The sequence below is a fragment of the Mauremys mutica genome, chromosome 9, assembly GCF_020497125.1.
Source record: "Mauremys mutica isolate MM-2020 ecotype Southern chromosome 9, ASM2049712v1, whole genome shotgun sequence".
Taxonomy (NCBI): domain Eukaryota; kingdom Metazoa; phylum Chordata; order Testudines; family Geoemydidae; genus Mauremys; species Mauremys mutica.
In genome coordinates this window covers 51,829,870-51,853,190 of record NC_059080.1, presented here as the reverse complement: position 1 = coordinate 51,853,190, position 23,321 = coordinate 51,829,870, and positions in this window count along the sequence as shown.

The window sequence follows — 23,321 nt, the reverse complement described above, 5'->3', positions numbered from 1 at the left end:
TGGTCCCCCTGAGAAAGACTAGGGGCTCATGAGATTTGCTGTTGATTTGTAGCCCAAGGATCTCAGAATGGCCGCTGAGGGGCCCATAAGGTATGGGATGTGGCATCCAGTGGTGTTTGAACCAAAGCAGAGTGGTACAGGTTCGTCTCGGATGTAACTCCTCCCTCCTCCCAAAAGCATCATGAGGGAAGTCCCTTGGTTAGTAAATAGGGGAATCCTGCACTGGGACTTGGGAAGTTGGGAGTCAGAAGAGAACCTCTCCTCATCTAAAAGAGGAGCTCTGCCACTCTCAGAGTGTGCTGGAGAATCGAATGGTACCAGGGAAAGGTCCAATCTCGGCGACTGTGTCACTCTCGGTACTGACAGCTATTCAGTACCCACTAGCAGGGGAGACTCTGGCTCATCTGAAATGAATAAGTCCCTGGAGTATCTGAATTCTTCTGGTATTGGGTGGGTTTGAGATGGCACAGGGCAAGGTTTCATCATTGCTGCCATGGTGTAGGATGCTCTGGTAAATCTTGTCTGACAGAAGTCAACAGTACTGGCAAAGATGACTTGGGATGAACTGAAATGATATGAGAAGCGTGGCATCCCCCCAGTACCCAGAATGTCTTGGTGGTGGGCTCAGATATGGAGGGTACCAAAAGAGTTGTGGGTATCACCTTTTGAGAAGTGGAGTGCTTAGACTCCTTTCCTGCAGTGTCCTGCTTCTGCGGTACAGAGGGTTTCAGCACCAAGGCATGTTTGGTGCCTTTAGTCTTAGAGGAGCCTGGAGCCCTAGATATCAGGTCAACACTAATGGAGCCTGGAAACCATTGGTACCAGAACAGGATGTGAGGTCTCTTACTTTGAAGAGACTGAGGCTTTCTCGAAGCAGACTCTTTATGAGGAGAATGAGTCATCTTTCTATGTGTCTTCACTGAGACCTCTGAGGATTTCTCCCAAGTGGATCCGGTTGATGGAACACTATACTCACTCAGAGGCTGGTCTCCTGGCCTGGATTGGAGGCTGGTTGGAGTGAATGCTCCATCCAAATAGTACACTTCATATAATTCATTTTATTGATATGGGAAGGATGAAGTGCTGAGCCAGCCATTTCTGGATTTGAACCTACGGGCCCAGAGAGATTATATATTTTAAACCTGAAGTTTAGAACTCTAAAGCATAACTACTTTAGAAACTGTGACTCAACCTAAATAAATTCTCCAAAACTAGGCACAGGTACCAGTCCACACAATTACCAACAGATTAAAATGATTTTGGAGTTGCCAGGCAAGCAGTTTTAGAGATATTATAAGCCATAAACCAAGATAGGAACATTTCCCAGAAGTGAAAAACACCCAATTTATTTCTCTCTCTAAAGATACAAGTGGAGAGAAAAAGACCTAAGTACTTACATGGGATAAGCAGTTAAAATTGGATACAGTAGATGAGCAAGCTCAATTATGGTCCATTTTTTTAAGTTCTATTCTATATAGGTTCTTATCCCACTCTCATCACTGTATTATCTGAGCACCTTCCAGTCGTGCATTAAGCAACATGACTAACATCTGTCATGTGTGGTTCATTCTCTCTCCCATCCTCTCGTCAATAGGAGAATTGTGTGTGCAGTGTAATGGTTTTTTTTGGATGGGATTTTGTTTTGAGGGATCATTTTAGATTTTGTTTGTTGGCCAAATTTAGTATGGTACTTTACTTAATTTAGAAGTGGGGGGGAATGTTCCTCTCTCATTTTTTAGAAGAAATTGTGACACAACTATCATTTGTCTCTCTCACCGCCCTAGGTTGGACCAATAAAAGATATTACCTCACTCACCTTCTCTCTCTAATATCCTGGTACCGACTCAGCTCCAACAATACTGCATACTCACTTTGAATGTGTTATTTTGGTTTAGGACAAAGTTCTCTTTTGCTTTCACTATATAGTGAAGAGAATTTTTAAAAATCTAGACTGTAAGAAATTGTTAAAACAACTTTTAACAATTTGTTTTTATTAGATCTGGATGACTATCACAAAAAAAAATCAAAAATATTTACTTGAATAAAAATGTGACTTTATCGCATCCTTTGTTTGAATATTCTGCCAGACAAGTTTACTGCTAGGAAGGTTTGTTGAAACAGCAAATATGAAGTGAATGTGAGAGAATATTCTCAGAAAGCAAATTATGATAAATATTTGTACCACTTCTTCGTTAAACTCATCCAACCAGAGAACAGAACAAATGACATTTTGAACAATCAAAACTTAATAATACTGCTCAACTGTCAGATACCAAGCTCTTGTAATGAATTACTCACCGTTCATCTACAGGCCATGAATTGTTTGCAGAAATCATTTATAAAATAATTTTCATAGATTCCTAGTTTCCAAGGCCAGAAGGAACCATTGTGATCATCTCGTCGGACTTGCTGTGTAACATAGGACATAGAATTTCCCCAAAATAATTGCTAGAGCAGCTCTTTTAGAAAAATACCAAATCTTCAAATAACAAATACATTGTAGAAAACTGTAAACTGTTTGAGCACAATTCATGAAGAGAAATAGAAGCTAAATTTGTACAATCTATTAAATGATAGGAATTATTCTCTCAGCTCTAATTTTAGATCTTGATGCTCTACAGATTGAAAGAGAGCGCGAGCTTCAAGCCACCAAGATATTAAATATATTATTTATTGATTGGCAGCTAGGGGGTATTATGGATTCAACACAAACTTTCTCCTCCCTAAAGGCCAGGAATTGTGAATCCATGATGTTTCTGATGTTCATTGTACCAAAAGTCTCTGTAGGGTTTACCAGGAGACTGGGCCAGTCCATTTTGTGTGCACAGAGGGCATTTCAGGCTGAAACGCTCTCGTGGAAAAGTGGCAGCTCCAACTGGGAGCTGCCACAGGCTCACGGAAATGCATGTTGGGCGTTGGCCATCGAAATTGGGAACCTTCCTCCAAACAAAGCCTAGCTGCTGTCAGTTCTCTGATTGCAGAGAGACTGCCATCTGGCCATTTTACAGCATCCCTAATCTCTCTAAAAGTGAAAACCAACTGATTCTAAAGAGAAGGCACTTTTTAGTTTCCATTAATGACAACAATAAAGTTATCATCTATGAATGAAATGGAAGATACCGCCCCCGAAGTTAACGCAGCCAGAATTCCATCTGAAAGCTTCAACACAGGCATCTTTCAGGATCTGCACTAATTGGAGCATCACACCTAAGGCCCATGCAGTATGAGCATTTGTGTCAACCCAATCTAGCCAGCCAGTCAAACCGGGTTTAGAGCTACTCTGCATTGCTAGAGTGGCATAAATCCATAGGAGTGTACCAGTGAAATCTGTCCCAGGGCTCAGTGACTTCGAATGAGTGAGATGGAGGTATCAGGAGAATGCTATATTCCAGTAAGATAGATGATCTCCAAAGAGGAATCGATAATTCGGCTGTGAATAAGGAGAGATGTATCTTTTAGTAAATGGACATTGAAAAGGGCAAGTTTTAGTGAGGACAAATGAGTGGAAAAGGGATTCACTGAGAGAGGGATGGAAATCAGGCTGCCTGAATTTTCATATCTAGAGGAAGGGAATTTGTATGAGAGACAGAGTTTTAGGTAGAGATTTCCACAGGGACCTACAGGTGTTAGGTGTTCAACTCCCATTAGAAAGCAAGGTAATTTGGATGCCTACTTCACTTAGGCATCTTTGAACATCCAAACCTTATTTATTTCTTAAATGCTGTATAGAAAGAAGCTCAGTTTAGTAGTTTTATAATTGGGCCATAGGGATACAAGCATAGGAATAAACAAATAGGTATAAAGAGTAGAGACCTTGTCAAAGGGTTTGGTGGAAAAGCAGTTGTTGACAGAAATTGAGGTGAACAAGACAGGGAGCTGGTAAAGAGCATAAATCAGTTATAGGAAGGTGATGGTCATAAGAGTTTGGCCAGAATAAGGGGAAAGCATCTCTGTGAAAATACCGTGGCATCATCAGAATCTTCCTGTTTAATATGACAGGACCGTGGTGTCAAAAGGGAGGGGGAAAGGTTAGGAGAATCTCAGAAGATACAGACACCTGAGGGTGGAGAAAGAGATAGCCGGCTATATGAACGGGTTAAAACCCAGGGTGTCTAATAGCTCTTACACACGTCATGCAGAAAATTAAACATTGATGAGTCACAGACATATTACTTTGAAGGGGAAGAGATTACAACTCTGAAGGTGTGAGAAGAAGCAAAGGCTAGCAAGCTGTGTCATGGAAAAGGAAGGGGGAAATCAAAAGTGCAGAAAAGCTGTGAATGAGTTTTAATAGTTTATCTTAGTGACGTAGGAAGAACAACATCCACATGAAAAAAAGGGTGCACATTCTCCCATCTTATCTATAAGCCAAAGATCCCTTCCATTCTCCTAGTGGAACTGGGACCTGCAAAACCAAGGGGCATGATCTAACCATCACGTGAAGCACAGAGTAGATTCAACAGATTCAGTAGATCTAACTCAGCTCTGATGGAATTGCACTGGCTTCAAAAGTGTTATAACAAGGGATGCCTTTGGCCTGATGGGTCCAGCTGGGAGGTGGCATCCTGTGGAACTCATACCAGATTTAATCAGCTAGCTAACACCAGATCAGACCAGATTCCAGTCTCAGAGACACTATGAGATACCATAACAAAGACCTAGCCAGACAGATGATAGGACTGGTCTGAATTTTTTTTAATTACAATTTTTGATGAAAACAGTACATCTTTAATTTTCATTGAAATTTTCCATGGGAAATTTCATAGTTTTGGCTAAAAATTGAAATCAAAGTTTTGGACTGAAAAGTTTTGGACTGAAAATGAGAGCAGTACTTCACAGTCTCACTCTTTAGTGAGGGGAAACTGAACAACATGGAGTCCTTGGCCATGGATCATTATTGGAAATGTAGTCCAGCGGGGGAATACCTAACCACAGAGGCAAATGGAGACATGAGGCATAAAGTACAACTCCCATTGTCAGCCAAAACCTTTTGGTTTTCATCTAAAATACTTTGATGAAGGAACAAAATTTTCTGCAGAAAGCAGACATGTCTCGTGACAGAAAATTATTTTGTTGACAACCCAAGTTTCCATCAAAACGCAGTTTCAGTGGAATTTTTTTGACAAGCATAGATAGATAGATTAGATAGACTAGATTATAACTCCAGAGCAACACCTCTATAGATCTGTGTAATAGACATAAAATGTATCTCCTCTTGTCTCTTTCAATGATCACCTCCTTTCTCCCCTACCTTATGCTTCATATGACCACCATATCTGACCCAACCAACATCAAACTAAGAAACCCACTTTTTCAGTCTTACAATCTTGGATCTATATCTTGAAGAACACAATAAATATACCCTTCCAAACAGCAACCACACAGCCAGGATCTAACATTAAACATCGAGTGCTTGGTATAATGTTACCTCGGAGGAAATTATTAAAAGGATCAGGCTAATTTTGTAATTCACACCTGGGCTGCAAATGTGATGGAGCTTGCAATAATCTTTAATGAAATATTACATTGTTTAAAGAGTTCCCAGTGAAATTTGCCCTTAATTGATTTCTGATCTGTGAAAAAACACTGCAGAGAAAGAGATGAGCTATTAGTCAGGCTCCTGTTTTATCACCCCTGGGAGTATTTTCTTTCCTTTGTTTCTTTTCCCCACAGACATCCCATGTGAAGCTGGAGAAAGAAGCCTGGAAGATATTGGACAACTAGTAAATAGCATTGGTGTAAAATATCCAATACCAAACAATGATGTATTCTCCATATGCTTCCAAACTGTTTTGTAAATGGCCCTGCACATGTACAGTACGTGAAATGTCCTCTCCTGACAGCAAAATTCAGGAATTATAGTACCCAAGTATGCAGTTGGAGAAAAAATTTGTAGACAGATATAACACAGGCATCACATGGCTCAACAACAGAACATTAGGAAATCCAGAATTTGTTGATGACGTAATTCTTCTAAACAATGTAATATCTCATTAAAGATTATTGCAAGTTGCATCATATTTACAGCCCAGGTATGAATTACAAAATTAGACTGATCATTTTAATAATATCTAACTGAGAGTTCAACCCACATGCAAGCAAAGACTATCCAGAATTACATAACAGATGAGGTTAATTAATCAATTATGAAAAAAAATAAATCTAATATGAAACGCAGAAATTTGCAATTCAAGCATTACACTAGAAAGCAAAGGAATACAAGATGAATTCACCTACCTTGGCAGGAGTGGAGCAAGTGAGTGGAGCTTTCCAGAAGGAAATAATGTCACAAATTAGCATGGTTGAAGCTGCATTTACCAGCTTACACAAAACTGGATTGTCAAAAATCTACAACTTAAAAACCAAACTACAAATCTTCAACTCAAATGTTATTTCTACCTTAACACAGAGATGTAAACACTGTAAATATGCCAAAGATACAGACAGATGTCTAAATGCCTTTGAAAGCAAATGCTAGATATTAAATATAATAAATGTATAGCAAACGGCAAGAGATCAACTACCCCTTATCTCCAAAGTAGTACCTGGGATGTGTGGTGTCCTGTATCATGCAATGCACTAAATATCTTGGGCCAGATTCTGTACATACTTACACCACGTCAATTAGAGTGTTAAGACAATGGAGCACCTGCAGTTTCATACAGTGACACTCAGTTCAGACTCTGGCCCCTATGGGAATTCAGAGGAATTTCCACCTTTGAAAAACACAGGTTGATGGGGAAGCACAAGTGAGGGACTGGGTGTTTCAGCCTCTGTTGGAGGAAAGGTTTTCATCCCAGTTCAGTAATGATGTGTCTGAACAACACTCATCTGCTATGGCTGAATGACACTCACCACAGCTGAGTGCTGATAAGCCTGAACACCATTAACTGACATGGGTCCTTAGCTCCCAGTAGGGCCACTGAGATTTCAGCATCAGACATGGAGTTAGAATGCACTTTGGAGACAGAGTCCTTTGGTGGTGCTCACATGTAGCTGAGAGCTGAATTTGGTATTTAGCAGCTAGAAGTATTCTGAATCATTCCACCAGCATCCAGAGCAGAATAGAAATATCTTGACTAAACCTCTGCCTGGAAACCATCCATACATGGGGCTTTCGTTGCCTGCACTGATCTGGTTGCTTTCTTCACCTCACCTCCCTGAAAGGGGTCAGCCCCTGTCGTGCTGAGCTTTGGGAAGTTTGGATAACCATCTCAAGAACTGTGACCTTGAGGGCTGAGTGAAGGAGTGACCAGCAGAGCTCTCCACAAATGTGTTTAATTATAAAATGATCTGTAAAAGCAACAAAGAATCCTGTGGCACCTTATAGACTAACAGACGTTTTGCAGCATGAGCTTTCGTGGGTGAATACCCACTTCTTCAGATGCAAGCCTTCAGATGTCTTGCATCTGAAGAAGTGGGTATTCACCCACGAAAGCTCATGCTGCAAAACGTCTGTTAGTCTATAAGGTGCCACAGGATTCTTTGTTGCTTTTACAGATCCAGACTAACACGGCTACCCCTCTGATACTTGACAAAATGATCTGTGTAGATTCCTCGGATTGAGGACACAGATTTCTTGAGGGCTGGTCCAAAACTGTGGAATGAACTCCCACAGGAACTAAGAACCACTATTAACAACCTCATCACCTTCAGTTTGAAGTGCAAAGTGAACTCCTTCAACCTTGTTTTCCTTAAAGCTGTGATACTCAGACTGAGACTCGGGAGCCGCAAGTGGCTCTTTAATGTGTCTCTTGCGGCTCTTTGCAGCACATGATGTTAAAACATTGGGTGATTTAATTGTTAACCAATCTAAGTTATTAACCAATCAGGATGCTTTTATTTTGTTATTAACCAATTGTAGAATACTTGGTCAGTCACTTTGCTGTGAGAATAATATGTATAGTAAATGAAACAATGAATTCACATTACTGTGGCTCCTTTGGGTAATACTGATCGCCAATTTGGCTCCTGAACCAATGAGGTCTGTGTATCACTGCCTTAATATAAACACACAGCTGTACATACAATATATTAAAGAACAAAAACAAAAAAAAACCTCACCAAAACAAACTATCACACTGCCCACACATTTTTCCTATTAGGGAGAGGATGAGAGAAAGAACAAACCGCATGACAGATGTTAGTCATATCGCTTAATGCATGACTGAAGGGAGCTCAGATACCATAAGGATGATGGTGATAAAAAAGGCTGTAGAGAACAGCATAATATAATAGCACCTAGCTCTTATCTAGCTCTTTTCATCTGTAGATCTCAAAGTGCTTTATAAAGGAAGGCAATATCATTATCCCTATGTTATAGATGGGGAAACTGAGGCACGGGACAGTGACATGACTTGCCCAAGGTCACCCCACCAAGCCAGTCACAGAGCCAGGAAAAAAATCCCATGTCTCCAGAGCGTCAGTTCAGTGGTACATCGACTACATCACACTGCACCCCTGGGATATGGACATATGTTTGTTTATTTTAAAATGTCTCTGCTAGGGCTTTTCTGGCCTAATTCCCTTGGGTATAGTATTTTGGTGTACTGCATCTAATTGAGTTTTCTACCTTGGAGGTTTGGAGCATCATTAATTTGCCATCAGCTTTCTTCGGTTTGTTGGGTTTGTTTTAATACAGTTTATCCAACCTCTTCTCCCTTTTATTTGTTGGGTGTGTTCTAAAAGCTTGATTTGCTCTATCAGATTACAGCCATCTTTTGGTTTTGCTTTGATAAAGTGGTGTGGAAAAATGAACTGCCTTCTTATAAAGGCTTTCAGGATCCCCATTTGAGGGACAGCATATATTCTTCTCTAGAGTGGTGGGGAAAAGATCAGCTTGGCTTTTTGTTTTACAGAACACTATTCTAGATAGCTTCCCAATTATAGTATAGCTTTATAGTATGATAGTCCGCTAAGTACAGGATTATGTCTAGGAACATAAAGAAGATGACTTTCAGGAAGTGCTTGTTGAGAGAAGTCAGCATATGTGGAGGAAGGAATAAAACCTGGCTGTTGCGCTGTCTGGCTTACTTTCCTTTCATGCCTGAACGCAGATATAGGTGATTAGTAACATAACACGACGTTCCAAATATAGGGCTTCCTTTGGTGGGGCTGGGATACTGGTTGTCACATGTTCTTCCTAGCCTAATTCAAGTTATTTTAAATATATGATCACATTTCATGCCTCTGTTTTTCTGGTATGTGGTTCAGCTCGATTTTCACAATGTGATATGTGTTCGGATGAAGCAGTGAACCCTCTTCTGTAGTGGCAGTGCAGGTGGAAATAAAGGCCCTTTGGTTCATGGAAGAAGAGTAGGTGATAAATTCAGGGACCTGGTTGATACACCTGCACATAATCAGACTCCAAAGACCAGCTCCGCTGCTGGTGTGATTCAACATAGTTCCAATGGAGCTACACCAATTTACATCCACTGAAGAACTGGCACCAAGACTCAAAGTTATGTGTAAACTACTCCTTAGCATGGACCAGCTGGTGAATTTTCCTACATTTTCACTGCCAAAAGCTAGTGCCTTGATTTGGAAAGCAATCCGTGACACGTGGGCATGACAGATGCTGCACTAAAGTAAACTCTTTCTATGTCAGATACTTTTCCAAATGGTTTGAGAGAACCACATTCAGTTACTGAGCCATGGAGCCAGGACTACATTTTAAAAGCTTATTTCCCCTGCACACACTCACATACACAAGCTCTCAAGATCAAAGGACTAAATCCTAATTTTTTTTGTCTTGATAAAGCCTCCTAAAAGCCTTTTTGGACTAACTTGTTCTTCTGTAATGATCTCTGAGCCAGTTCTAAAGGAGTTGGAGCAAAGTCAATCAGTCAGAGAGGCTACTCTGTGTCTCTTTTCAACCTCCACCCACACTCCATTTGTATTTATTTTTTCAAATTTTTTTTTCTATAAGCAGAGTCATTAATCTTCCTCACATACACATAGCTCTGACAGCTGGGGTCATGACACCCCCAGTGCCTCTGAAGGAGACTCTCCATAGTCTTTAAAAAAGGGAAAAACCCTTCATAGCTCACCAGCTACAGGGATTTGATTAGAAGGCCAGAGCGGGTGAGGTCATGTGAACAGGAGATGACGGGGAAGGGAAGAGAGGGGAAAATGCCACAACTCCCATAAGAAACTCCAAGACCCACTGAAAAGGTCAACATGCTTTTGAATCATCTGCACTGCTCTCTGACACAAAAATATACTCAGCCTGGTGTAGAGATACTTGATAAAGAGGCTAATGAAGTGGAAATATTGCTGCAAGAACAGAATAGGCCGCTCATCCTGGCATCCCATGATGCTCCATTGGGTTGCTATGGAGATTTGGAAGAGGGTTTTTTTGTTGTTTTGGAGGGCCTTCTCCCTTCCCACTAACCTTGACCTTTTGCAGGTTTTTTTTTTTTTATAAGCGATAAGGAATTCCATTTCTTCTTATCTGGTCATGGCTGGCTGGCTGGCTGGCACTGATGTGCATGGGGGGCCGTCAGCTTGTCTCAGAGCGTGTAGATTCAGCAAGGATAAGAGAAAGAAAATACAGAGTGGATAGTTAATTAAGGCTGATATTGCAAAGGACATTGTTTGCTGAATAATGAATTCCATATGCTTCAGAAACACAAGTGCAATTAAAGGTGTGAGAGACAGAGAGAAATGAAGGGCAGAGGGGAATGATGAGAAATGTGTGCTGGGTCGTATGTGATGGTCCAAGAGGCCCTAACGGGCCCTCCAGGACTACAGGTTCAAATGAAAAAGATGCATCTTGCATTATAACAATAAATTACTTCTTATCAAAAGGACATAGGCGTGTGCTGCTTAGGTCCCCCAGGTGAAGGTTACCGGTGGGATTCAGCTAATAGAAAAGTGACAAAGAGTCCTGTGGCACCTTATAGACTAACAGAAGGTGCCACAGGACTCTTTGTCACTTTTTACAGATCCAGACTAACACGGCTACCCCTCTGATACTTGACAGCTAATAGAAAGTGATTTAGGAGAAATTTTGTGAAGGTTGAAGCCAGTTTGCGTTGGCTGACACCTTGTGCAAGATGAATATGGAGTTAGTCGGGCAGGTTGGAAGTGGTTATTGCTGCATAAAAGATAACAAAAGTTAATTTTCAAGTAATCTGTAAGGAGTGAAGAAGTATCTAGATACTCCACACAGCTTGATTCCCCCTACAACAGGCTTCACCCAATCCTAGAGCCGAACTAAACCCAAATCTTTTCAGAAGCAAACTGGATAATGACCCTCCATCTCTCTTGTCCCACATGGCCCCCTGGTCCTTCCCACTATCTCCCCCAGCATTCCTTGGCTGCTGTGATAGGTCTGCTGAGAACAGGTTTGGTGGACTCCTACGCTCTCTCCAGCATCAGAATTTCCTTTTCAGGAGGTGAGCAGGGAGAGGGAGGATTCCTTTGCCCCTAGACAGCTTACTGTTCTGGAAGGTCCTCCCTCTTTACCAGGATAGAAGAGCATTGCTTCTTGCAGTACATTTGGGGCCATAAGCATCATAGTGACTGTTACCTTTTAAAGGGGTCAGATCAGCAAGATCTAGAAGATGGCAGGATAGTGTGTTGGGGGAGCCAACCTCCTGATCACCCCTGAACACCTCGATGTGAAAACAGGTGAACGGTCCACTTGATTGTGTTCTGAAGAGGAGATCTCAGCACTGGAGGGGAAAACTGCCTCCAGGCCTTGCTTAAAAATGAAAACATCTCAAATAGCAAGAGCGAGAAGGACAGATTCCCTATTGCTCTATGCCATGTGTAGTGATAGCAAATCACAATGGTAGCCTAAAGACACCCACTTTGCACCTGCTTTAAATGATGTAGGGCCAAGTGTAGGGCCATGGGAAACTAGTCCCTGGATAGATGGACTCTGGCCTTTTGCATTTCTCCCATCTCCAATAATTTGGGTGTCACACTCAAGGTTCTCTGTGGTTAATGTCAGTCAGATTTGTCTGTGGGCTTGCTTGCTGATACCTTTGTATTGCAGTGGATATAATAAACTGCTGGATTGCTTTAGGATAGATAGTTGAGTTTTGAGCTTTAATAGGAGTTTTGTCACTGACTTTAATGTCAGCAGAATTAGGCCAATGCAGAACACTTTGGAAAATCCCATTCTAAGTTGTTGGAGGGTTTATAAATAGCTCGTGCAGATTAGGGTAGGTACAGTTGGGCCAGGATAAGGAAATGATGAGGTTTTATGACAGTTTTGGCAAATTAAAGGCATAGGCAGCGGTTAGGGAATAATTATGGAAGGAAAAAGATACAGCTAGCGCTGGTTTACAACTAGCAAATGGCCAACTGTTGGGTTCAACCACTACAGGGGTTCTGGTGGGAGGTAGTACAGCTCTAAGGTGCATTACCTGCATCTGGGTCTCCATCAGGGCTGCTACTGAGCAGCTGCAGAGTGACTCAGCCAGTGGACAGCACTTCCAGTATGTAAGAGAGACAGTGGACCAGCAGCTGTCTGTGCAGGGATACCCCCTCTTCTGTGCTTGCTCTGCGGGGCAAGTAAGGGACCCCGCCTTCAAAATCCATCACCTCCCAAACCCCTCCCTAATAAGAATAGCTCATTAATACGTCCTCTGCCTGGTTTCTCACACATTCAGAGTCAGTCTGGCTCCAGATTCATTAACATTCCCCACCCCGTACACAACATTTACCTACCTGAAATCTAACCCCCATGTGCCGACGAAGCCCATGGAGCAGCATAAGTGATTTGCAGGGAAGGGACTGCTGCCTACTTTCCCAGGGCAAGATCCTGACATCACTCCTGGCACAAGGTAGCACCTCCTTACACCTCTAGCCCTGTGGAGACCAAGGTGGCTATTGCAGAGTAAGTCAAGATGGCAGAATCTGTCCTGTTTGTGATGTGGGCTACATGTGTGTCATGGATCTGACTTTCCACGGATTCTGGGAACAGAGCATCATGGTTCAGGGGCTGAATGGCTTAGTGGCAGGTAGATGGTTTGATGCTCTGGGAGGGGGAGGTTGGGGACAAAGCAATGGAGAAAGAAGCAATAACCCCATGGGTCCAGATGCTGAACTGGTGTAAAGCAGCTCAGCTCCAAAGGGACTATGCTGATTAGATTAAATTACGCTTGCTCTGCTGCCATACCTCTTCCACACAGGTACTCCGTGACAGAGAGTCTGCACCCTGAAATTTAACATCAGTCTCTTCTTAGACCTTTTGTAGACTAAGATTTTGGGAGTGGGAACCTGACCTGTCTGTGTCTGAAAAACATCTAGCCCAAGGGGGCCCGGCTTCTGGTTGCAGCCACTGGGCATTATTGTAATACATGAAATAATGACAATAATAAAACCCTACCCACCTCCTAAATTACCTCTATGCATATCTGTTCTCCCCTAATAGAAATGGTGCACAACTTCCTTAAGTTCTTGCTCACTCACAGAAATCCTCCCTGCCCCTCAGTCACTAACAGGTTGCTACATCTCATCTTTGAGTGCTAGGGGAAAAAAATCATAAAAGATTTATTGAAACAAATTTCTTTTTCAGCTGAGAGTGCTGTTGATCTGATCGCCTTTTCATTTGGTCTCTCTCGCTCCTCCTGAGCTTACAATCTGAACAATTGCCTGGGCTTGTCTCACCATTCCCAGCCCGCCAAAACATTTTCAATAAAAAAAAAATCCATCTCCTTCTGCTCAAGGCTGCATTGTCTTCAGATCCTTGGAGATCAGATGGCTGTTCTTCCGTTTATCACTTCAGCCACACGTGTCGTGATTGCAAACACCCTGATAACGCTCTTGTTAGTCTCTCACCAGTGAAATAATAAAGGATAGATAACATTTCTAGCACTGATACTCTTGCTGTCATCCTACACTGAGATAACAAGGACCAGACGGCCCGCACACCTGTCTTGTTTTAATAAGGATCTTGTCACCACAGATACAAGTGAGATAAACTCTCTAAAATAATATCCTTGTTCATGTCACTTTGCTCAGGTTAGGTAAGAGATAGTGCCATTCCTTTCTTACTCCACCTCCCACTTAGAATATGGTTTCTATCATCCACATCACTTGTGAGCTATGTGTAAGATATTTTAAAGGGCGGGCTGAGTGCTGCAATAACCTTTGTATTGATCACTCTAATGAAATAAAATTTTTCAGCTTAAGATTTCCAACCAGCACCCAATGAGAAAATGGATGTGCGCACAAGTGCATCTTCTTGCACACGTGAGATAACCTCTAACCTTGTGATGTAAAGTCACCCATCGCACCTTGCACTGACACAAGTCTCTGATATTTTTGGTGTTGCAATGTATCCCATAACAATCAAAGCCAATGAGATCAGTTGTTTCCTATCGCAGTAATGTGCATACAATACAATTTTCTGAAGGCAAAACATTTCTATTGTTTATCTCCTGAGAGGTCAACTATACAGAGTGGTAGAGCAGTGTCAGCCAATCAGATTGCAACTCTGAGGGATTAGGGTGAAGCAGTACAGGTGGTGAACCATGCGCACACTCACCATTACTTCTCTGAAGCCCTAGTTTAAAAAAACATTCACTGGCACCATATGATTTAGTTGGGAATTGGTCCTGCTTTGAGCAGGGGTTTGGACTAGATGACCTCCTGAGGTCCCTTCCAACCCTGATATTCTATGATTCTATGATCTTTTCTATACAGCTCCCACTCCCAGGAGCCCAGGGGGAAGCCTGTGGGGAGTGGAGCTCCTGGTCATGGTGGATCTAGGAGGGGACATGAGGAGCCAGAATGGGTATGAAGACCAAGGCTTCCATGAGAACGGTCTCAGCCTCATTCATACTTGATCAGGTGTCCCACAGCCTATTCCACAGGGGGCCCATTCCACCCCACCCCCAATGGGATGGTTCCTGGGACACCTGGACAAGGATCTCTTCTTCCAGAGCCCCCACCCATTAGTCTGGCTGCAGGGGTTGATCCAGTCACCATTTGGAGCCTGTGTTTATCAGTGGTTACCACTAGAACTGGTCAACATATTTTTTGTTAAACTGTTTTTTCAGTGAAAAATGTTTTTTAAACCAGAAGCTGATTTTTTTCCAGTAATTTGTTTGTTTTCATAATTATTCCCAGAAAACTAACAAAAAATATGTTTCTCCCCAAAACAATTTATTTTTAGAAAAATTATGAAAAAAATTGGTTTCTCTTCAAAAGAATGAAAAAAATGTTCACATGAACTTAAAAAAACTCCCATAAATATTAAAAAAAAAAGAAATCCTGTGAAAAAAATGACACTTTTTAACCATCTGTATAACCATAATGTGGTGTGTCTGACTTGGTAGGATTTCCCTATGTTGTAACAGGAATGTTCTCCAGTATCTCAGATACAGCAGCTGGTAAATGCTTATTTTTTAATGGAGACCACTTTCCAATGGCTTCCCATTTCTGTGAATGTTAAGATTTATTTTCCCTGGAGGTAAATATTGAATTCGGCTTTTGCTTCATTTACCTCTCCAGTTAATAGATCTTGATTTTCGCCTCAACAAAAGCAAGTATCTGCCTATTATTATATTAACCTTTATAAAGGAGATAACAGCTGTTTTTCCTTTAACAGGATAATGCACCAATTAGATAACAAAGAAAGATTTTTGTATGATAATGTTTTCTCAACACCAACATCCCTGCTGAAAAACTTAACACAAATGAAGGAAAATGCTCTTAATAGCATTTGTGGGGCTCCCCATCTTTTGTAATAGATTCATAGACTCTAGGACTGGAAGGGACCTCAAGAGGTCATCGAGTCCAGTCCCCTGCCCTCATGGCAGGACCAAATACTGTCTAGACCATCCCTGATAGACATTTATCTAACCTACTCTTAAATATCTCCAGAGATGGAGATTCCACAACCTTCCTAGGCAATTTATTCTAGTGTTTATCCACTCTGACAGTTAGGAATTTTTTCCTAATGTCCAACCTAAACCTCCCTTGCTACAGTTTAAGCCCATTGCTTCTTGTTCTATCCTTAGAGACTGAGGCCTGGTCTACACTAAGCGTTTAAACCGGTTTTAGGAGCGTAAAACCGATTTAATGCCACACCCGTCCACACTGAGGCCTGGTCTACACTAGGCGTTTAAACCGGTTTTAGGAGCGTAAAACCGATTTAACACCACGCCCGTCCACACTAAGAGGCCCTTTATATCGGTATAAAGGGCTCTTTAAACCGGTTTCTGAACTCCTCCCTAACGAGAGGAGTAGCGCTAATATCGGTATTACCATATCGGATTGGGGTTAGTGTGGCCGCAGATCGACGGTATTGGCCTCCGGGCGGTATCCCACAGTGCACCACTGACCACTCTGGACAGCAATCTGAACTCGGATGCAGTGGCCAGGTAGACAGGAAAAGCCCCGCGAACTTTTGAATATTTCCTGTTTGCCCAGCGTGGAGCTCCGATCAGCACGTGTGGTGATGCAGTTAAAAATCAAAATAAAGAAAGAGCTCCCGCATGGACGATGCGGACGTGATCGCTTTAAGGGCAGGCAAATCTGTTCTATCAGCGCTCCGTTACAGAAGACGAAAATCAAAATCATTTTTAAGAAATCTCCAGACAGATGCCATAGCAGGGACTCAGCGCACTGCTGCGTGACAAGCGTAACGGAAAGCCAAAGAATCAAATGGACGCTCATGGACTGGAGGACTCAAGCTATCCCACAGTTCCTGCAGTCTCTGAAAAGCATTTGCATTCTTGGCTGAGCTCCAAATGCTTCTAGGGTCAAAAACAGTGTCCGCGGTGGGTCAGGGTATAGCTAGGCAATTTACGCACCCCCCCACCCACCCCCAGAAGTGAAAGGGAAAACAATCCTCTCTTGACTCTTTTACATGTCACCCAATCTTTACTGAATGCTGCAGATAAATGCGATGGTGCAGCACTCAACACCAACATCCTTGCTCCCCCCACGCTATGGATGGCTGATGGTACAATATGGCTGGTATCCGTCCTCATCATCAGCCTATTGGCACATGGGGCAGTGCAAAAGGACTGGTAACCATGCTGACTAGCATCTGTTAGGTCGATCAAGGGCGCCTGGCCCTAATTTTTCCTGGTAGATGGTACAGTATGGCTGATAACCATCATCATCATAACAACAGGGGGCTGAGCTCCATCAGCCCCCACCCTTCATGTGTAAAGAAAAGATTCAATTGCCCCTGGACTAGCAGAGGGATGCTGGGCTCCTCTCCTACACACTCCTTACTGTCCTGTCTGGACTATCATAGCAGCTGGAGGATGCCTTCCACTCATATCTCACTAACAAGTCACTGTGTCTTATTCCTGCATTCTTTATTACTTCATCACACAAGTGGGGGGACAATGCTACGGTAGCCCAGGAAGGCTGAGGGAAGAACGGAATCAACAGGTGGGGTTGTTGCAGGAGTACCCCCTGTGAATAGAATACAGCTCATAATTTCTGCAGGATCTGACACAGAGCAGCTGTGCTCTCTGGTTCTATGATACAGTGGTTCTCTAGTACACTTGCCCATATTCTAGGCAGGACTGATTCTATTTTTAGATACCAAAAAGGAGGAATTGACTCAGGGAGTCATTCCCAATTTTGGCTTTTGCGCCCCTGGCTAAGAGCAGCCAGGGGCACTTATGACAGCAACAGATGGTGCAGTGCAAAAGGACTGGTAGCCACGATCATCTTATTACCAATTTATGGTATGGTAGATGGTACAATATGGCTGGTAACCATCTCTGCTATCATGCAAAAGCAAAAACATGCTGCTGTGTAGCGCTGCTGAATCGCCTCTGTCAGCGGCATCTAGTACACATACGGTGACAGTCACAAAAGGCAAAACAGGCTCCATGATTGCCATGCTATGGCATCTGCCAGGGCAATCCAGGGAAAAAAGGCACGAAATGCTTGTTTGCCGTTGCTTTCCCAGCGGAAGGAGTGACTGACAACATTTACCCAGAACCACCCGCGACAATGATTTTTGCCGCATCAGGCACTGGGATCTCAACCCGGAAATTCCAAGGGGCGGGGGAGGCTGCGGGAACTATGGGATAGCTACGGAATAGCTACCCACAGTGCAATGCTCCAGAAATCGACGCTAGCCTCGGACCGTGGACGCACACCACCGATTTAATGTGGTTAGTGTGGCCGCGCACACTCGATTTTATACAATCTGTTTTGTTAAACCGGTTTATGTAAATTCGGAATAATCCCGTAGTGTAGACGTACCCTGAGAGGCCCTTTATATCGATATAAAGGGCTCTTTAAACCGGTTTCTGTACTCCTCCCTAACGAGAGGAGTAGTGCTAGTATCGGAATTACCATATCGGATTAGGGTTAGTGTGGCCGCAGATCGACAGTATTGGCTTCCGGGTGGTATCCCACAGTGCACCACTGACCGCTCTGGACAGCAATCTGAACTCGGATGCAGTGGCCAGGTAGACAGGAAAAGCCCCGCGAACTTTTGAATATTTCCTGTTTGCCCAGCGTAGAGCTACGATCAGCACGTGTGGCGATGCAGTTAAAAATAAAAATAAAGAAAGAGCTCCAGCATGGACCATGCGGATGTGATTGCTGTAAGGGCAGGCAAATCTGTTCTATCAGCGCTCTGTTACAGAAGACGAAATTCAAAATCATTTAAAAAAAATCTCCAGACAGACGCCATAGCAGGGTCTCAGCACACTGCTGCGTGACAAGCGTAACGGAAAGCCAAAGAATCAAATGGACGCTCATGGACTGGAGGACTCAAGCTATCCCACAGTTCCTGCAGTCTCCGAAAAGCATTTGAATTCTTGGCTGAGCTCCAAATGCTTCTAGGGTCAAACACAGTGTCCGCGGTGGGTCAGGACATAGCTCGGCAATTTATGCACCCCCCGACCCACCCCCAGAAGTGAAAGGGAAAACAATCTTCTCTTGACTCTTTTACATGTCACCCTATCTTTATTGAATGCTGCAGATAGACGCGATGCTGCAGCACTCAACACCAACATCCTCACTCCCCCCTCACCATGGGTGGCTGATGGTGCAATATGGCTGGTAACCGTCCTCATCATCAGCCTTATGGTGCAGTGCAAAAGGACTGGTAACCATGCTGACTAGCATCAGTGAGGTCAATCAAGGGTGCCTGCCCCTAATTTTTCCTGGTAGATGGTGCAGTATGGCTGGTAACCGTCTTCATCATAGCAACAGGGGCTGAGCTCCATCAGCCCTCACCCTTCATGTGTAAAGAAAAGATTCAATTGCCCCTGGACTAGCAGCGGGATGCTGGGCTCCTCTCCTACACACTCCTTAATGTCCTGTCTGGACTATCATAGCAGCTGGAGGCTGCCTTCCACTCATTTCTCACTAACAAGTCACTGTGTCATCACACAAGTGGGGGAACAATGCTACAGTAGCCCAGGAAGGCTGGGGGAAGAACAGAATCAACAGGTGGGGTTGTTGCAGGAGCAACCCCCTGTGAATAGCATATAGCTCATAATTTCTGCAGGATCTGACACAGAGCAGCTGTGCTCTCTGGTTCTATGATACAGTGGTTTTCTTGCCCATATTCTAGGCAGGACTGATTCTATTTTTAGATACCAAAAAGGAGGGATTGACTCAGGGAGTCATTCCCAATTTTGGCTTTTGCGCCCCTGGCTGATCTCAGCCAGGGGCACTTATGACAGCAGCAAATAGTGCAGTGCAAAAGGACTGGTAGCCATGATCATCTTATTACCAATTTATGGTATGGTAGCTGGTGCAATACAGCTGGTAACCATCGCTGCTGTCATGCAAAAGCAAAAGCATGCTGCTGTGTAGCGCTGCTGAATCGCCTCTGTCAGCGGCATCTAGTACACATATGGTGACAGTCACAAAAGGCAAAACAGGCTCCATGATTGCCATGCTATGGCATCTGCCAGGGCAATCCAGGGAAAAAAGGCGCGAAATGCTTGTCTGCCGTTGCTTTCCCAGAGGAAGGAGTGACTGACGACATTTACCCAGAACCACCCGCGACAATGATTTTTGCCCCATCAGGCACTGGGATCTCAACCCGGAAATTCCAAGGGGCGGGGGAGGCTGCGGGAACTATGGGATAGCTACGGAATAGCTACCCACAGTGCAACGCTCCAGAAATCAACGCTATCCTCGGACCGTGGACGCACACCACCGATTTAATGTGTTTAGTGTGGCCGCGTGCACTCGATTTTATACAATCTGTTTTGCTAAACTGGTTTATGTAAATTCGGAATAATCCCGTAGTGTAGACGTACCCCAAGGTGAACAAGTTTTCTCCCTCCTCCTTATGACACCCTTTTAGATACCTGAAAACTGCTATCATGTCCCCTCTCAGTCTTCTCTTTTCCAAACTAAACAAATCCAATTCTTTCAGCCTTCCTTCATGGGTCATGTTCTCAAGACCTTTAATCATTCTTGTTGCTCTTCTCTGGACCCTCTCCAATTTCTCCACATCTTTTTTGAAATGCGGTGCTCAGAACTGGACACAATACTCAAGTTGAGGCCTAACCAGCGCAGAGTAGAGCGGAAGAATGACTTCTCGTGTCTTGCTCACAACACACCTGTTAATGCATCCCAGAATCATGTTTGCTTTTTTTGCAACAGCATCACACTGTTGACTCATATTTAGCTTATGGTTCACTGTAATCCCTAGATTCCTTTCTGCCGTACTCCTTCCTAGACAGTCTCTTTCCATTCCTAAGTGGAGCACTTTGCATTTGTCTTTGTTAAACTTCATCCTGTTTATCTCAGACCATTTCTCCAATTTTTCAAGATCATTTTGAATTATGATCCTATCCTCGAAAGCAGTTCCCAGTTTGGTATCATCTGCAAACTTAATAAGCGTACTTTCTACGCCAATATCTAAGTCATTGATGAATATATTGAACAGAGCCGGTCCCAAAACAGACCCCTGCGGAACCCCTCTTGTTATACCTTTCCAGCAGGATTGGGAACCATTAATAACTACTCTCTGAATATGGTTATCTAGCCAGTTATGCACCCACCTTATAGTAGCCCCATCTAAATTGTATTTGCCTAGTTTATTGATAAGAATATCATGCAAGACCGTATCAAATGCCTCACTACAGCCTAGGTATACCACATCCACTGCTTCTCCCTGATCCACAAGACTCGTTATCCTATCAAAGAAAGTTATCAGATTTGTTTGACATGATTTGTTCTTTACAAATCCATGCTGGCTATTCCCTATCACCTCACCACATTCCAAGTGTTTGCAGATGATTTCCTTAATTACTTGCTCCATTATCTTTCCTGGCATGGAAGTTAAATTAACTGGTCTGTAGTTTCCTGGGTTGTTTTTATTTCCCTTTTTATAGATGGGCACTATATTTGCCATTTGCCAGTCTTCTGGAATCTCTCCTGTCTCCCATGATTTTCCAAAGATAATAGCTAGAGGCTCAGATACCTCTTCTGTTAGCTCCTTGAGTATTCCAGGATGCTTTTCATCAGGCCCTGGTGACTTGCAGGCATCTAACTTTTCTAAGTGATTTTTAACTTGTTATTTTTTTATTTTATCTTCTAAACCTACCCCCTTCCCATTAGCATTCACTATGTTAGGCATAAATTATATTTTTCTAAGCCCTGATCTACACTATGAGTTTAGGTCGAATTTAGAAGCCTTAGATCAATTTAACCCTGCACCGTCCACACGACGAAGACATTTTTGTCGACTTAAAGGGCTCTTAAAATCGATTTCTGTACTCCTCCCCGATGAGGGGATTAGCACTGAAATCGACCCTGATGGGTCGAATTTAGGGTAGTGTGGATGCAATTTGACGGTATTGGCCTCCAGAGTGCTCCACTGTAACCGCTCTGGACAGCACTCTCAACTCAGATGCATTGGCCAGGTAGACAGGAAAAGCCCCGCAAACTTTTGAATTTCATTTCCTGTTTGGCCAGCGTAGCAACCAGATCAGCACAGGTGACCATGCAGAGCTCATCAGCACAGGTGACCATGGAGCCCCAGAATCGCAAAAGAGCTCCAGAATGGACCGAACGGGAGGTACTGCATCTGATCGATGTATGGGGAGACGAATCTGTCCTATCCAAACTCCGTTCCAAAAGACGAAATGCTGGCATATTTGAAAAAATCTTCAAGGGCATGAAGGACAGAGGTTATAACAGGGACCCAAAGCAGTGCCGCATGAAGCCTACCAAAGAACCAGACAGGCAAATGGCCACTCCAGGTCAGAGCCCCAGACATGCCGCTTCTATGATGAGCCGCATGCCATTCTAGGGGGTGTCCCTACAACTACCCCACCCCTTTGCTTCTCTCCTCCCCCACCCCTCCCGGGCTACCTTCACAGTTATCCCCCCATTTGTGTGACGAATTAATAAAGAATGCATGAATTTGATACAGCAATGACTTTATTGCCTCTACAAGCGGCAATCGAAGGTGGGAGTGGAGGGCAGTTGGCTTACACGGAAGTATAGTGAACCAAGGGGGCAGGTTTTCATCAAGGAGAAACAAACAGAACTTTCACACCGTAGCCTGGCCAGTCATGAAACTGGTTTTCAAAGCTTCTCTGATGAACAGAGTGCCCTGCTGTGCTCTTCTAACTGCCCTCGTGTCTGGTTGCACGTAATTAGCAGCCAGGCGATTTGCCTCAACCTCCCACCCCGCCATAAACGTCTCCCCCTTACTCACAGATATTGTGGAGCACACAGCAAGCAGTAATAACGATGGGAATATTGGTTTCGCTGAGGTCTAACCAAGTCAGTAAACTGCGCCAACGAGCTTTTAAACATCCAAAGGCACATTCTATCACCATTATGCACTTGCTCAGCCTATAGTTGAACTGCTTCTTACTACTGTCCAGGCTTCACGAGCCATGGGAGCAAGGGGTAGGCTGGGGTAGGTGCGACCATGCAGTGCTGCTGACTAGGAGAGCAGCCTGAGGCAGAAGCCTCCAGCTGGCATGATATTCCAGGCAGGACTGAATCTCCATTAGACAAAACTTAAAGAAGAGAATGACCTGGAGTCATTCCCATTTTTGTCTAGGCGCCCCTGACTGACTTCCCTGAGCCTGGCCAGGAGCACCCATGTCTGCCAGGCGCCCCCGACCAACCTAACTGAGGTCTTCCAGGAGCATCCACAGGATGACGACGACGGCTAGCAGTCATATTGTACAGTCTGCAAGGCAAGGCAAGGCAAGGGGATGCTGCTTTGTAGCACTGCAGTACCGCGTCTGCCAGCACCACCCAGGAGACATACGGTGACAGTGAGCTGAGCAGGCTCCATGCTTGCTGTGGTATGTCGTCTGCATGGGTAACCCAGGAAAAAAGGCGAGAAACGATTTTTTGCTGTTGCTTTCATGGCTGGAGGGAAGGAGGGAAGG